The sequence below is a fragment of the Mesoplodon mirus genome (genome assembly GCF_964341445.2).
Source record: "Mesoplodon mirus genome assembly, chromosome: 19".
In the NCBI taxonomy this organism is placed as follows: domain Eukaryota; kingdom Metazoa; phylum Chordata; class Mammalia; order Artiodactyla; family Ziphiidae; genus Mesoplodon; species Mesoplodon mirus.
The window spans coordinates 12786997-12800320 of record NC_138995.1 but is presented as its reverse complement, the minus strand read 5'-3'; positions in this window follow the sequence as shown (position 1 = coordinate 12800320).

Here is a 13324-nt window from a genome sequence, read left to right as displayed (position 1 = left end):
AACCACATTTGAATGAGCCCACATTTCCATTCTCAGTGTGTTGCTTAACTGGCTTATTTCAGAAAACATCTCTTTTACAGTTGGTTAGTTCAAATCAAGATCCAGGGAAAGTCCACACAATGCATTTGGTTAATGTGTCTCATAAGCCTCTTAATCTACAACAGTTTCCCTCTCCCCCATTCTTCCATGACATTTATTTGTTAAAGAAACTGGGTTACTTGTTCTGTAGAATTTTCCGCATTCTGTTTTTGGATGATTGTATCCTTGTGAGATTGTTTAATATATTTCTCCAGCCTCTGTACTTCTTGTAAACTGTTAGATCTAGATGTGGTACTGTCTAATACACTTGCTGAACTGATAGAAATGTTCTGTATCTGTGCTTTCCAATATGGTAGCCGTTAGCCACATGTAGCTGTTGGTACTAGAGGTATCTATGGATGGAGGAGAGATGCCAGGTAGAGTTTTGTGGCAAACCCTAAAAAGAAGAGACATGATAGAGATTCCTAAGGTTCTGGAGCAGGGTCATGACATCTGCAACAGAGACCTACACACTATACAAAAAACTGCCCCGGCCTACTATTGGGTCCTGGTTAAGAGGGTGAGTGTGACCACAAGATATCATTGAGTGATCATGTGACCAGAGCTGGCTGTCATGAGCTGTCTTCTATCAGACCCACCAAGTCATAAAGTCAGGCAGGTCCAAAACAAAAAGGGGGACAAGAAAATTGGGCACAAGCAGGGCCAGAGGGCAAAGTGAGCTGCATGAGTGGGTGGCCCAGACCCCCATGTCACCCACCATTGCTTGGCCAGTACCTTTCCCTCAGCTCACACCTACAGCCGTGTGGGGGAACTCTTATGACCAGCTGATGGAGGAGGGAAAAGTTCAAGCTTGATTCATGAATGGATTGGCTCAACATGAGGGTTTGAGCTGAAGATGTACTGTTGTACTACAGCCCCACTTGGGGGTAACCCTGAGATCCTCCCGACTGGCAGAGCTCCAGGTCATGCATCTAGTCGTCCCCTTTTGTAGAAAGAAAAGGGGTCCAATAGAAGAATATATATGGGCCCATGGGCAATGGTGAATGGCTTGGCTGGTTGGTCAGGGGCCTATGAGGAGATTGGAACATCAGGGTCAAGGAGGTTTGGAGAAGAGGCACATAGATGGATCTTGAGGACTAGGCACAAAGTGAGGTCTTTATAGCACATGTATCATGTGTTAATGCCCACCAGAGAGCATCTACCATGGAAGAGACTAAACCAAGTAAACAGTGTGATTCAGCCAGCAGTCATCGGCCAGCCTCTGTCAAAGACCCCCCCAGCACTGGCACAGTGGCAGTAGGGGAGAGGCTAGTAACAGGTCCACCGGCATGGACACCCACTCACTAAGGCTGACCTAGCTACTGCCACTGCTGAGTGTCCACCCTACAGCGACACTGAATCTGCCACATGGCACCATTCCTCGGGGAGACCAGCCAGCCACTTGGTAACAAGTTGACCACATCAGACCCTTTCCACTCAGGAAAGGGAGCGATTTATCTTGACTGAAATCAATGCAGTACATATTATGCGTATGGGTTAGCCTCTCCTGCCTGCATGGCCTCAGCCAGCACCAGCATCTGAAGGCTCACACAGTATTTGACCCACCGACATGGTATATCACATACCATCCCCTCAGGCCAAGTGATCCACTTTTTAGCAAAGGCGGGTGCAGTAATGGGCAGATGACCATGGGATCCACTAATCCTAATGTCTACCTCCCCATCCTGAGGCTGCCGACCTGACAGAGCAATAGAAGGAATGGCCTTCGGAAGGAACAGCTAACATTCCAGCTCGGAGATGCATCAACTCAACCAGAGTGCCGAAAGAGGAAGATATTTTCATATGATTAACGGATAAAGGGTGAGTATCCAAATTATTTTTACCTTTTTATTTCAAAATAATTTTATTTATTTATTTATTTTTGTTAAAAATATTTATTTATTTTATTTTATTTATTTGACTGCACCAGGTCTTAGTTGTGGCATGTGGGATCTTTAGTTGAGGCGAACTCTTAGTTGCGGCGTGTGAGATCTAGTTCCCTGACCAGGGGTCGAACCCAGGTCCCCTGCATTGGGAGCACAAAGTCTTAGTCACTGGACCACCAGGGAAGTCCCTCGAAATAATTTTAGACTTACAGAAAAGCTGCAAAAATAGTACAGAAAGTTTCTGTATATGCTTCACTTAGTTTTCACTAATGTTTACATTATACATAACCACAGTACAATTATCAAAACTAAGAATTAGTAAAAAAATACTAATTGATACAATTAGAGGATTGGTACATTACTAAACTGAAAATTTGATTTCACCCATTCTTCCACTAATGTCTTCTGGTTTTCTGGGGTGTTAGTTGTCTTGTCTCCTTCATCTCCTACAATCTGTGACAGTTCCTCAGTCTCTCCTTGTCTTTCTGACCTTGACATTTTGAGGAGTATGGATCAGTTACTGTATTGAACATTCCTCAGTGTGGGTTGTCTGATGTTCTCTCATGAGTCGATGGAGGCCATGCATTTTTGGCAAGAATACTACAGAAGTGATGTTCCCTTCTCAATATATCATATCAGCAGTGTAAGGGGTCAATATGTCTTATTACTGATGGCAATAGCCTGGATCATTTAGTTTAGTTCATGTCTGTGGTGTTTCTGCACTGTGAAGTTACTATTTTTCTCTTTGTAGTTAATAAATATACCAGGGTAGAAAGTTTAAGGCTGCAAATATCCTGTTTCACCTCACTTTCACTCATTATTTTTAGCATTCATTGGTGGATCTTGCCTGCCTTCATTGTTATCATGGCATTCTAACAGTGATTTTCTATGTCTCTTATTTCTTCGATATTATTTAGTTAGAATTGTTCTCTAAGGAAGAGCCATCCCTTCTGCTTCATTTATTTGTTTACTGAATCATTTGTACATTACCAATATAGAATCATGGATATTTTTTTATTCCATAGGTTATAATCTAATACAATCATTATTTATTTTGTTGTTCAGATTATCCCAGCTTTGGTCACTGGGGGCCTCTGTCATATAGGCTTGTCTGCCCTTTAGACTGACCCTTACCTTTTTATGAGCACTGTCTTACATTCTAGTACCATAAGATGCTCCAGGCTCATCTTGTCTTTTCCCTGCCCAGATCAGTAATCAACTGCTTTTCCAAGGAGTTCTGTTCCTTTTAGTCAGGAATAGTTTTTAGAAACCAAGATTTGGATGCTAGATGTTCTCTTAAAACCCAACAGGAGGAGTCAAGATGGTGGTGTGGGAAGATGTGGAGTTAGTGTCTCCCCACAACTAGGGTGCCTGCCGGCTGCTGATGGGGACTTTAACCCCCAAGGAGACAGGAGGAACCCCAGAGTGAACCGGTAGGACGTAGGGGGACCGAGAGGGGAAGAGAACTGGAGGTCAGACCAGATCGGCACCCCTGAGGCCAGAGAGGTCAGGAGAGGCAGGTGGTAGGGACTCTCTGGGAGGCACGGGAGAGGAGCGGAGGGCGATTGCCCTGCTCACTGGGGCCCGGGAAGCCTGCTGATCTCCCAAGCAGGTCCCCTGCACTCCAAAGCCCCCTCCAGGCCGTGTGGGTCCTGGGGGCATAGGAGGGAGGCCAGGGAGATCAGGAAAGACAGGCGGGAGAGGAGTGGAGGGCGATTGCCCCGCCCACTGGGGCATGGGGAGCCTGCTGAGCTCCCAGGCCGATCCCCTGCCCTCCAAGGTCCCTCCAGGCTGCGTGGGTCCTTGGGAGCATAGGAGGGAGGCCGGGGGGATCAGGAGAGGCAGGCAGGAGGGGCCCTCTGGGAGGAGCAGGAGAGGAGTGGAGGACGATTGCCCTGTCCACTCGAGCCCAGGAAGCCTGCTGGGCTCCCTGGTGAGGTGCCCTGCCCTCTGAGACCATGGGTGGGGGGCACGCCTGGGCCCCTTCTGTTCCTGGAGCCTAAGCCCCACCGCCCACAGCCCCCAGGGTTTTCCAGCCCTGTAGGTCCTGAGCATTGGCCCCGCCCACCGCCCAAACCTCGCCCTTTCTTAGGCCCCACTCTCCACAGCCAAGGCCTTTCCCCCCTCCTTTTTTTTTTCTTTTCCCTCCTCCTCCTCTTTTTTACTATTATGGTACTGACATACCTTGTGGTTGTTGATTCATCTATGTTTTTATTTTTACATTCTTTCTAACATATCTGTTAGTTTCCTAGTCTAATTTTATTTTTTACTTTGTTATTGTTCTCTCTTTTTTTCTTGGGGGGCCACCCCACGTGGCTTGTGGGATCTTGATTTGCCAACACGGAGTCGGGGGAAGCTCCTGCGGTGGGAGCTCTGAGTCTAAACCATTGCACTAACAGAGAACCTCAGACCACTGGGAATATTCACCGGAGTGAGGTCTCACAGAGTTCCTCATCTCAGCACCAAGACCCAGCTCTACCCAATAGCCTACAAACTCTAGTGTTGGAAGCCTCAGACCAAACAACCCATAAAACAGGAACACAATCCCCCTCATAAAAAAAAAAAAATGGGACTGCAAAAAAATATTTCATAGATGAAGGAGCAAGATAAAAACCTAGAAGACCAAATAAATGAAGAGGAAATAAGCAATCTACCTGAAAAAGAATTCAGAGTAATGATAGTAAAGATGATCCAGAATCTCGGAAATAGAATGGAAGCACGGATTGAGAAAATACAAGAAATGTTTAACAAAGATCTAGAAGAACTAAAGAACAAACAAACAGAGATGAACAACACAATAACTGAAATGAAAACTACACTGGAAGGAATCAATAACAGAATAACAAAGGTAGAAGAATGAATAAGTGAGCTGGAAGACAAAATGGTGGAAATAACTGCCGAGGAGCAGAATAAAGAAAAAAGAATGGAAGACAATCTCAGAGACCTCTGGGACAACACTAAACGCACCAACATTCGAATTATAGGGGTCCCAGAAGAAGAAGAGAACAAGAAAGGATCTGAGAAAATATTTGAAGAGATTATAGTGGAAAACTTCCCTTACTTGGGAAAGGAAATAGTCACCGAAGTCCAGGAAGCACAGAGAGTCCCATACAGGATAAACCCTAGGAAAAACACACCAAGACACATATATGTCAAACTAACAAAAATTAAATACAAAGAAAAATATTAAAAGCAGCAAGGGAAAAACAAAAAAATAACATACAAAGGAATCCCCATAATGTTATCAGCTGATTTTTCAGTGGAAGCTCTGCAGGCCAGAAGGGAGTGACAGGATATACTTAAAGTGCTGAAAGAGAAAAACCTACAACCAAGATTACTCTACCCAGCAAGGATCTCATTCAGATTCTATGGAGAAGTCAAAAGCTTTTCAGACAAACAAAAGCTAAGAGAATTCAGCACCACCAAACCAGCTTTACAACAAATGCTAAAGAAACTTCTCTAGGTGGGAAACAGAAGAGAAGAAAAAGACCCACAAAAACAAACCCAAAACAATTAAGAAAATGGTAATGGGAACATACATATCGATAATAACCTTGAATGTAAATGGATTAAATGCCCCAACCAAAACACACAGACTGGCTGAATACATACAAAAACAAGACTCATATATATGCTGTCTACAAGAGACCCACTTCAGACCTAGGGACACATACAGACTGAAAGTGAAGGGATGGAAAAAGATATTCCATGCAAATGGAAATCAAAAGAAAGCTGGAGTAGCAATTCTCATATCAGACAAAAGAGACTTTAAAATAAAGACTGTTGCAAGAGATAAGGAGGGACACTACATAATGATCAAAGGATCAATCCAAGAAGAAGAGGTAACAATTATGAGTGTTTATGCACCCAACAGAGGAGCACCTCAGTACATAAAGCAAATGCTAACAACCATGAAAGGAGAAATCGACAGCAACACAATAATAGTAGGGGACTTTAACACCCCACTTACACCAATGGACAGATCATGCAAACAGAAAATAAATAAGGAAACACAATCTTCAAATGACACAATAGGCCAGATAGATCTAATTGATATTTATGGAACATTCCACCCAAAAGTGGCAGAATACACTTTCTTCTCAAGTGCACATGGAACATTCTCCAGGATAGATCACATCTTGGGTCACAAATCAAGCCTCGGAAAATTTAAGAAAATTAAAATTGTATCAAGCATCTTTTCTGACCACAACACTATGAGATTGGAAATCAATTACAGGAAAAAAAAACTAAAAAACACACATACATGGAGACTAAACAGTGCACTACTAAATAACCAAGAGATCACTGATGAAATCAAAGAAGAAAAAAAAAAACATAGAAACAAATGACAATGAAAACACAATGACCCAAAACCTATGGGACACAGCAAAAGCAGTTCTAAGAGGGAAGTTCATAGCAATTCAATCTCACCTCAAGAAACAGGAAAAATCTCAAATAAACAATCTAACCCTACACTTAAAACAACTAGAGAAAGAAGAACAAAGAAACCCCAAAGTCAGTAAAAGGAAAGAAATCATAAAGATCAGAGCAGAAATAAATGAAATAGAAATGAAGAAATCAATAGCAAAGATCAATAAAACTAAAAGCTGGTTCTTTGAGAAGATAAACAAAATTGATAAACCCTTAGCCAAACTCATCTAGAAAAAAAGAGAGAAGACGCAAATCAATAAAATTAGAAATGAAAAAGTAGAAATCACAACTGACACTGCAGAAATACAAAGGATTATAAGAGACTACTACGAACAACTATATGCCGATAAAATGGACAACCACAAAGAAATGGACAAATTCTTCTAAAGGTACAATTTTCCAAGACTGAACCAGGAAGAATTAGAAAATATAAACAGACCTATCACAAGTAATGAAATTGAAACCGTAATTAAAAATTTTCCAACAAACAAAAGTCCAGGACCAGATGGCTTCACAGGCGAATTCTATCAAACATTTAGAGAAGAGCTAACACCAATCCTTCTCAAACTCTTCCAAAATATTGCAAAGGGAGAAACACTCCCATATTCATTCTACAAAGTTACAATCACCCTGACACCAAAACCAGAAAAAGATATCACAAAAAAAGAAAATTATAGACCAATATCACTGATGAACAGAGATGCAAAATCCTGAACAAAATACTAGCAACAGAATCCAACAGCACATTAAAAGGATCATACACTGTGATCAAGTGGGATTTATCCCAGGGATGCAAGGATTCTTCAGTATATGAAAATCAATCAATGTGATACACCACATTAACAAATTAATGATAAAACCATATGATCATCTCAATAGATGCAGAAAAAGCTTTTGACAAAATTCAATACCCATTTATGATAAAACCTCTCCAGAAAATGGGCATAGAGGGAACCTACCTCAACATAATAAAAGCCATATATGACAAACCCACAGCAAGCATCATACTCAATGGTGAAAAACTGAAAGCATTTCCACTAGGATTAGGAACAAGACAAGGATGTCCACTCTCGCCACTCTTATTCAACATAGTTTTGGAAGTCCTAGCCACAGCAGTCAGAGAAGAAAAGAAATAAAAGGAATACAAATTGGAAAAGAAGAAGTAAAACTGTCACTCTTTGCCGATGACATGATACTATACATAGAAAATCCTAAAGTTGCCACCAGAAAACTAGAACTAATCAATGAATTTGATAAGGTTGCAGTATACAAAATTAATGCACAGAAATCTCTGGCATTCCTATACACCAACAGCGAAAATCAGAAAGAGAAATTAAGGAAACACTCCCATTTACCATTGCAACAAAAAGAATAAAATACCTAGGAATAAACCTACCTAAGGAGGTGAAAGACTTGTATTCAGAAAACTATAAAACACTGAGGAAAGAAATCAAAGATGACATAAACAGATGGAGAAATATACCATGTTCTTGGATTGGAAGAATCAATATTATAAAAATGACTATACTACCCAAAGCAATCTACAGATTCAATGCAATCCCTATCAAACTACCAATGGCATTCTTCACAGAATTAGAACAAAAAATCTTACAATTCATATGGAAACACAAAGACCTGAATAGCCAAAACAATCTTGAGAAAGAAAAATGGAGTTTGAGGAATCAGGCTCCCTGACTTCAAACTATACCACAAAGCTACAGTAATCAAGAGAGTATGGTACTGGCAGAAAAACAGAAATATAGATCAATGGTACAGGATAGAATGCCCAGAGATAAACCCATGCACATATGGGCACCTAATTTATGACAAAGGAGGCAAGAACATACAGTGGAGAAAAGACAGCCTCTTCAATAAGTGGTGCTGGGAAAACTGGACAGCTACATGTAAAAGAATGAAATTAGAACACTACCTAACACCATACACAAAAATAAACTCCAAATGGATTAAAGACCTAAATGTAAGACCAGACACTATAAAACTTTTAGAGGAAAACATAGGAAAAACACTCTCTGACATAAACCACAGCAAGATCTTTTCTGACCCACCTCCTAGAGTAACAGAAATAAAAACACAAATAAAGAAGTGGGACTTAATTAAACTTAAAAGCTTTTGCACAGCAAAGGTAACTATAAACAAGACAAAAAGACAACCCTCAGAATGGGAGAAAATATTTGCAAATGAAACAACAGACAAAGGATTAATCTCCAAAATATACAAACAGCCCATGGAGCTCAATATCAAAAAAACAAACAATCCAGTTAAAAAATGGGCAGAAGACCCAAATAGACATTTCACCAAAGAAGACATACAGTTGGCCAAGAGGCACATGAAAAGATACTCAACATCACTAATTATTAGAGAAATACAAATCAAAACTACAATGAGGTATAACCTCACACTGGGCAGAATGGCCATTATCAAAAAAGCTAGAAACAATAAATGCTAGAGAGGGTGTGGCGAAAAGGGAACCCTCCTACACTGTTGGTGGGAATGTAAATTGATACAACCACTATGGAAAATAGTATGGAGGTTCCTTAAAAACCTAAAAATTGAACTACCATATGATCCAGCAATCCCACTACTGGGCATATACCCTGAGAAAACCATAATTTAAAAAGAGTCATGCACCACAATGTTCATTGCAGCACTATTTACAATAGCCAGGACATGGAACCAACCTAAATGTCCATCGACAGATGAATGGATAAATAAGATGGGGCACATATATGCAATGGAATATTACTCAGCCATAAAAAGAAACGAAATTGAGTTATTTGTAGTAAGGTGAATGGACCTAGAGTCTGTCATTCCGAATGAAGTAAGTCAGAAAGAGAAAAACAAATACTGTATGCTAACGCATATATATGGAGTCTTAAAAAAAAAAAAAAGGTACCGATGAACCTAGTTGCAGGGCAGGAATAAAGAGGTAGACATAGAGAATGGACTTGATGACATGGGGTGGGAGGGCAAAGCTGGGGCGAAGTGAGAATAGCATCGACATATATACACTACTGAATGTAAAATAATTGGCTGGTGAGAAGCAGCAGCATAGCACAGGGAGATCGGCTCAGTGCTTTGCGATGACCAAGAGGGGAGGGATAGGGAGGATGGGAGGGAGGCTCAAGAGAGAGGGGATATGGGGACATGCACATGCATATGTCTGATTCGCTTTGTTGTGCAACAGAAACTAACACGGTTTTGTGAAGCAATTATATACTCCAATAAAGATCTATTTAAAAAATAAAACAAAACTCAACAATAAGAAAACAAACAACCTGATTTAAAAACGGGCAAAAGGTCTGGGCTTCCCTGGTGGCGCAGTGGTTGAGAGTCCGCCTGCCGATGCAGGGGACACGGGTTCGTGCCCCGGTCTGGGAAGATCCCACATGCCACGGAGCGGCTAGGCCCGTGAGCCATGGCCATTGAGCCTGCGCGTCCGGAGCCTGTGTTCCACAACGGGAGAGGCCACAACAGTGAGAGGCCCGCGTACCGCAAAAAAATAAATAAATAAATAAATAAAAATAAAAACGGGCAAAAGGTCTGAACAGGCATTTCTCCAAAGAAGATATACTGTTAGCAAATAAGCATATGAAAAGGTGCTCAATATCATATGTCATCACAGAATTGCAAATTAAAACAAAACAGGATGACACTACACATCTATTAGGATGACTAAAATTTTAAAAACTGACATCGAATACTGATGAAGACACAGCAACAGGAATTCTCATTCATTGCTGGTGAGAATACAAAATGGTACAGTCACATTGGAAGACAGTTTGGCAGTTTCTTACAAAGCTAAACAATCCTACCATATGATCCAGCAATCACCTTTCTAGGCACTTACCCAATTGAGTTGAAAGCTTCTGTCCATACAAAGGCCTGTGCACAAATATTTATAGCACCTTTCATAATCTCCAAAAACTAAAATGTCAACAACCAAACAACCAAAATGTCCATCCAAAGGTGAATGGGTAAACCAATGGCAGTCCATTCATACAATGGAATATTTGTCAGCTAAAAATAGAAATAAGCTATCAAGTCACAAAAAGACATGGAGGAACCTTAAATATACATTGCTAAGTGAAAGAAGTCATTCTGAAAAAACTACACCCTGATTCCAACCATGTCACATTCTGAAAAGACAAAACTAGGGAGGCAGTAAAAAGACCAGTGGTTGCCAGGGGTTTGAGACCATGGGGGTGGTGATGAATAAATGAAGTACAAGGGATTTGTAGGGTGGTAAGGCTATTCTGTATGATACTGTAATGGTGGATACATGACATTATGCATTTTTCATAACCTATAGAACTTTACAACACCAAAAGTGAACCTTAGTGCAGGCAAATTTCTTTCTTTCTTTCTTTCTTTAAATATTTATTTATTTTGGCTGTGCCAGGTCTTAGTTGCAGCAGGCAGGATCTTCGTTGTGGCATGTGGGATCTTTAGTTGCAGCATGCAGGCTTCTTAGTTGTGGCATGCAGGCTTCTTAGTTGCAGCATGCGAACTCTTAGTTGTGGCATGCATGTGGGATCTAGTTCCCCCACCAGGGATCATACCTGGACCCCCTGCATTGGGAACGCAGAGTCTTAGCCACTGGACCACCAGGGAAGTCCCCAGGCAAATTTCTAAAAAAATCATTTAGGAGATTGGCGGATCCCAGGAAAGAAAGCAGACTGTGACAAGACAGTCTAACTCTATCTTTCTAAATGTATGAAATGACTGAAGAGGATGGGGAAAACAGGTGCTGACCTAAATGAATGGAGTTTATTAGACTAAAGGCAAAAGGAATGACTCATAAGCACTGTACTTTAATCAGTCAAGTTGTTTCCCACAGGGGTACGAGTTAACACTTCTGATACAGCTTTATGTGTAACTGGATTGATTGAATAAAGTAGTAAATGGGGAAAAGAGACAAGTCTCCCATTCAGAAGAATTCCAAGTAATTATGTAGCTACACCACCCTCAAGGGAGGAAGCATAACTTCCCACTCCCTAAATGTGGGCTTTTCCAAGTGACTTCCTTCCGAAGTACAGTATGGAAAGGGGGAAAGAAAAAGGGTCACATTATAGTGGAGAGACCTGGCTAATGCTACTTCAGCCAGATGTTCAAGATCAAGATCAACAGTCAAAAACCGCATTGATGGGCTTCCCTGGTGGTGCAGTGGTTGAGAGTCCGCCTGATAATGCAGGGGAAACGGGTTCGTGCCCCGGTTCGGGAAGATCCCACGTGCCGCGGAGCGGCTGGGCCCGTGAGCCATGGCCACTGAGCCTGTGCTCCACAACGGGAGAGGCCACAACAGTGAGAGGCCCGTGTACGGCAAAAACAAAACAAAACAAAACAAAACCGCATTGATGGTATGTACCTGTACCGAGTTGAATAGCATCCTCCCCAAATTCATATCCTTCTCAGGACCTCAGAATGGACTTTATTTGAAAATTGGGTCTTTGCAGATATAATTAGTTAAGACAGGGTCCTACTAGAGTAGGGTTGGCCATTAGTCCAATGTGACTGGTGTCCGTATAAGAAGAGGCGAAGAGACACAGACACATGAGGAGAGAAACGTCACGTGACCATAAAGGCAGCAGTTGAGGTGCGGCAGCTCAAGTGAGTCAAGGAAGCTGGGAAGAAGCAAGGAAGGATTCCCCACTATGGGTTTCAGATGCTGCATGTCCTTGCCAACACCTTGATTTCAGACTTCTAGCCTCCAGAACTGTGAAAAAACAAATTTATGTTGTTTTAAGTCACTTGGTTTGTGATACTCCGTTACAACAGCCCTAGGAAACTAATATAATACCCTTGATATGGTTTGATAAAAATGGTCCTCTCTACCTCTGCTGTCTTCCTCCCCAAAACCCATAACCTCAGTCTAACTATGACAGAAACACCAGACAGGTACCAATAGAGGAGCATCCTACAAAATGCCTGACTAGTACTCCTCAAAACTGTCAAAGTCATCGAAAACAAGGAAGTCTGAAAAAACCACAACCAAGGAGAGCCCATCTTATCCATTCAGACCGCTGAATGGTGGATTTCAGCAACCCATGAACAATATTTATTGGCTTAAATAATATTTATTTCTCACAGTTCTGGAAGCCGGGACGTCCAAGATCAAGGCTTCGGCAGATCTGGTGTCTGATAAGAGCTGCTTCCTGGTTCCTAGAAAGCTGTCTTCTCGCTGAGTCCTCACATGGTGGAAGGGGCAAGAGAGATTTCTGGGGTCCGTTTTATAACACTAATCACATTCATGAGGGATCTGCCCTCCTGACCTGATCACCTCCCAAAGGCCCTACCTCCAAATGCCATCACATTGGGGATTAGGTTTCAACATATGAATTTTATGGGGACACAAACATTCAGTCTGTAGCAGAGCCCAAGGGGACATGAAGACTAAATGTAATGTAGCATCCTGGATGGAATCTGGGAACAGAAAAAAGACATTCAGTAAAATTAAGGAAATCTGAAAAAACCATGGACCTTAGTTAATAATATACTAATGTTGGCTCATTAATTATAACAAATGAACCATACTAGTTAATATAAAATGTTAATTAATAATAGATGGAGGGACTTCCCTGGAGGTGCAGTGGTTAAGACTTTGCCTTCCAGTGCAGGGGGTGGTTTGATCCCTGGTCAGGGAGCTAAGATCCCACATGCCTCACGGCCAAAAAACCACAACATAACAGAAGCAATATTGTAACAAATTCAATAAAGACTTTAAAAATGGTCCACATCAAAAAAATCTTAAAGAAAAAAAAATAGGGACTTCCCTGGTGGTGAAGTGGTTAAGAATCTGCCTGCCAATTTGGGGGACATGGATTCGATCCCTGGTCCAGGAAGATCCCACATGCTGTGGAGCAACTAAGCCCGTGCGCCACAACTGCTGAGCCCGTGAGCCACAACTACTG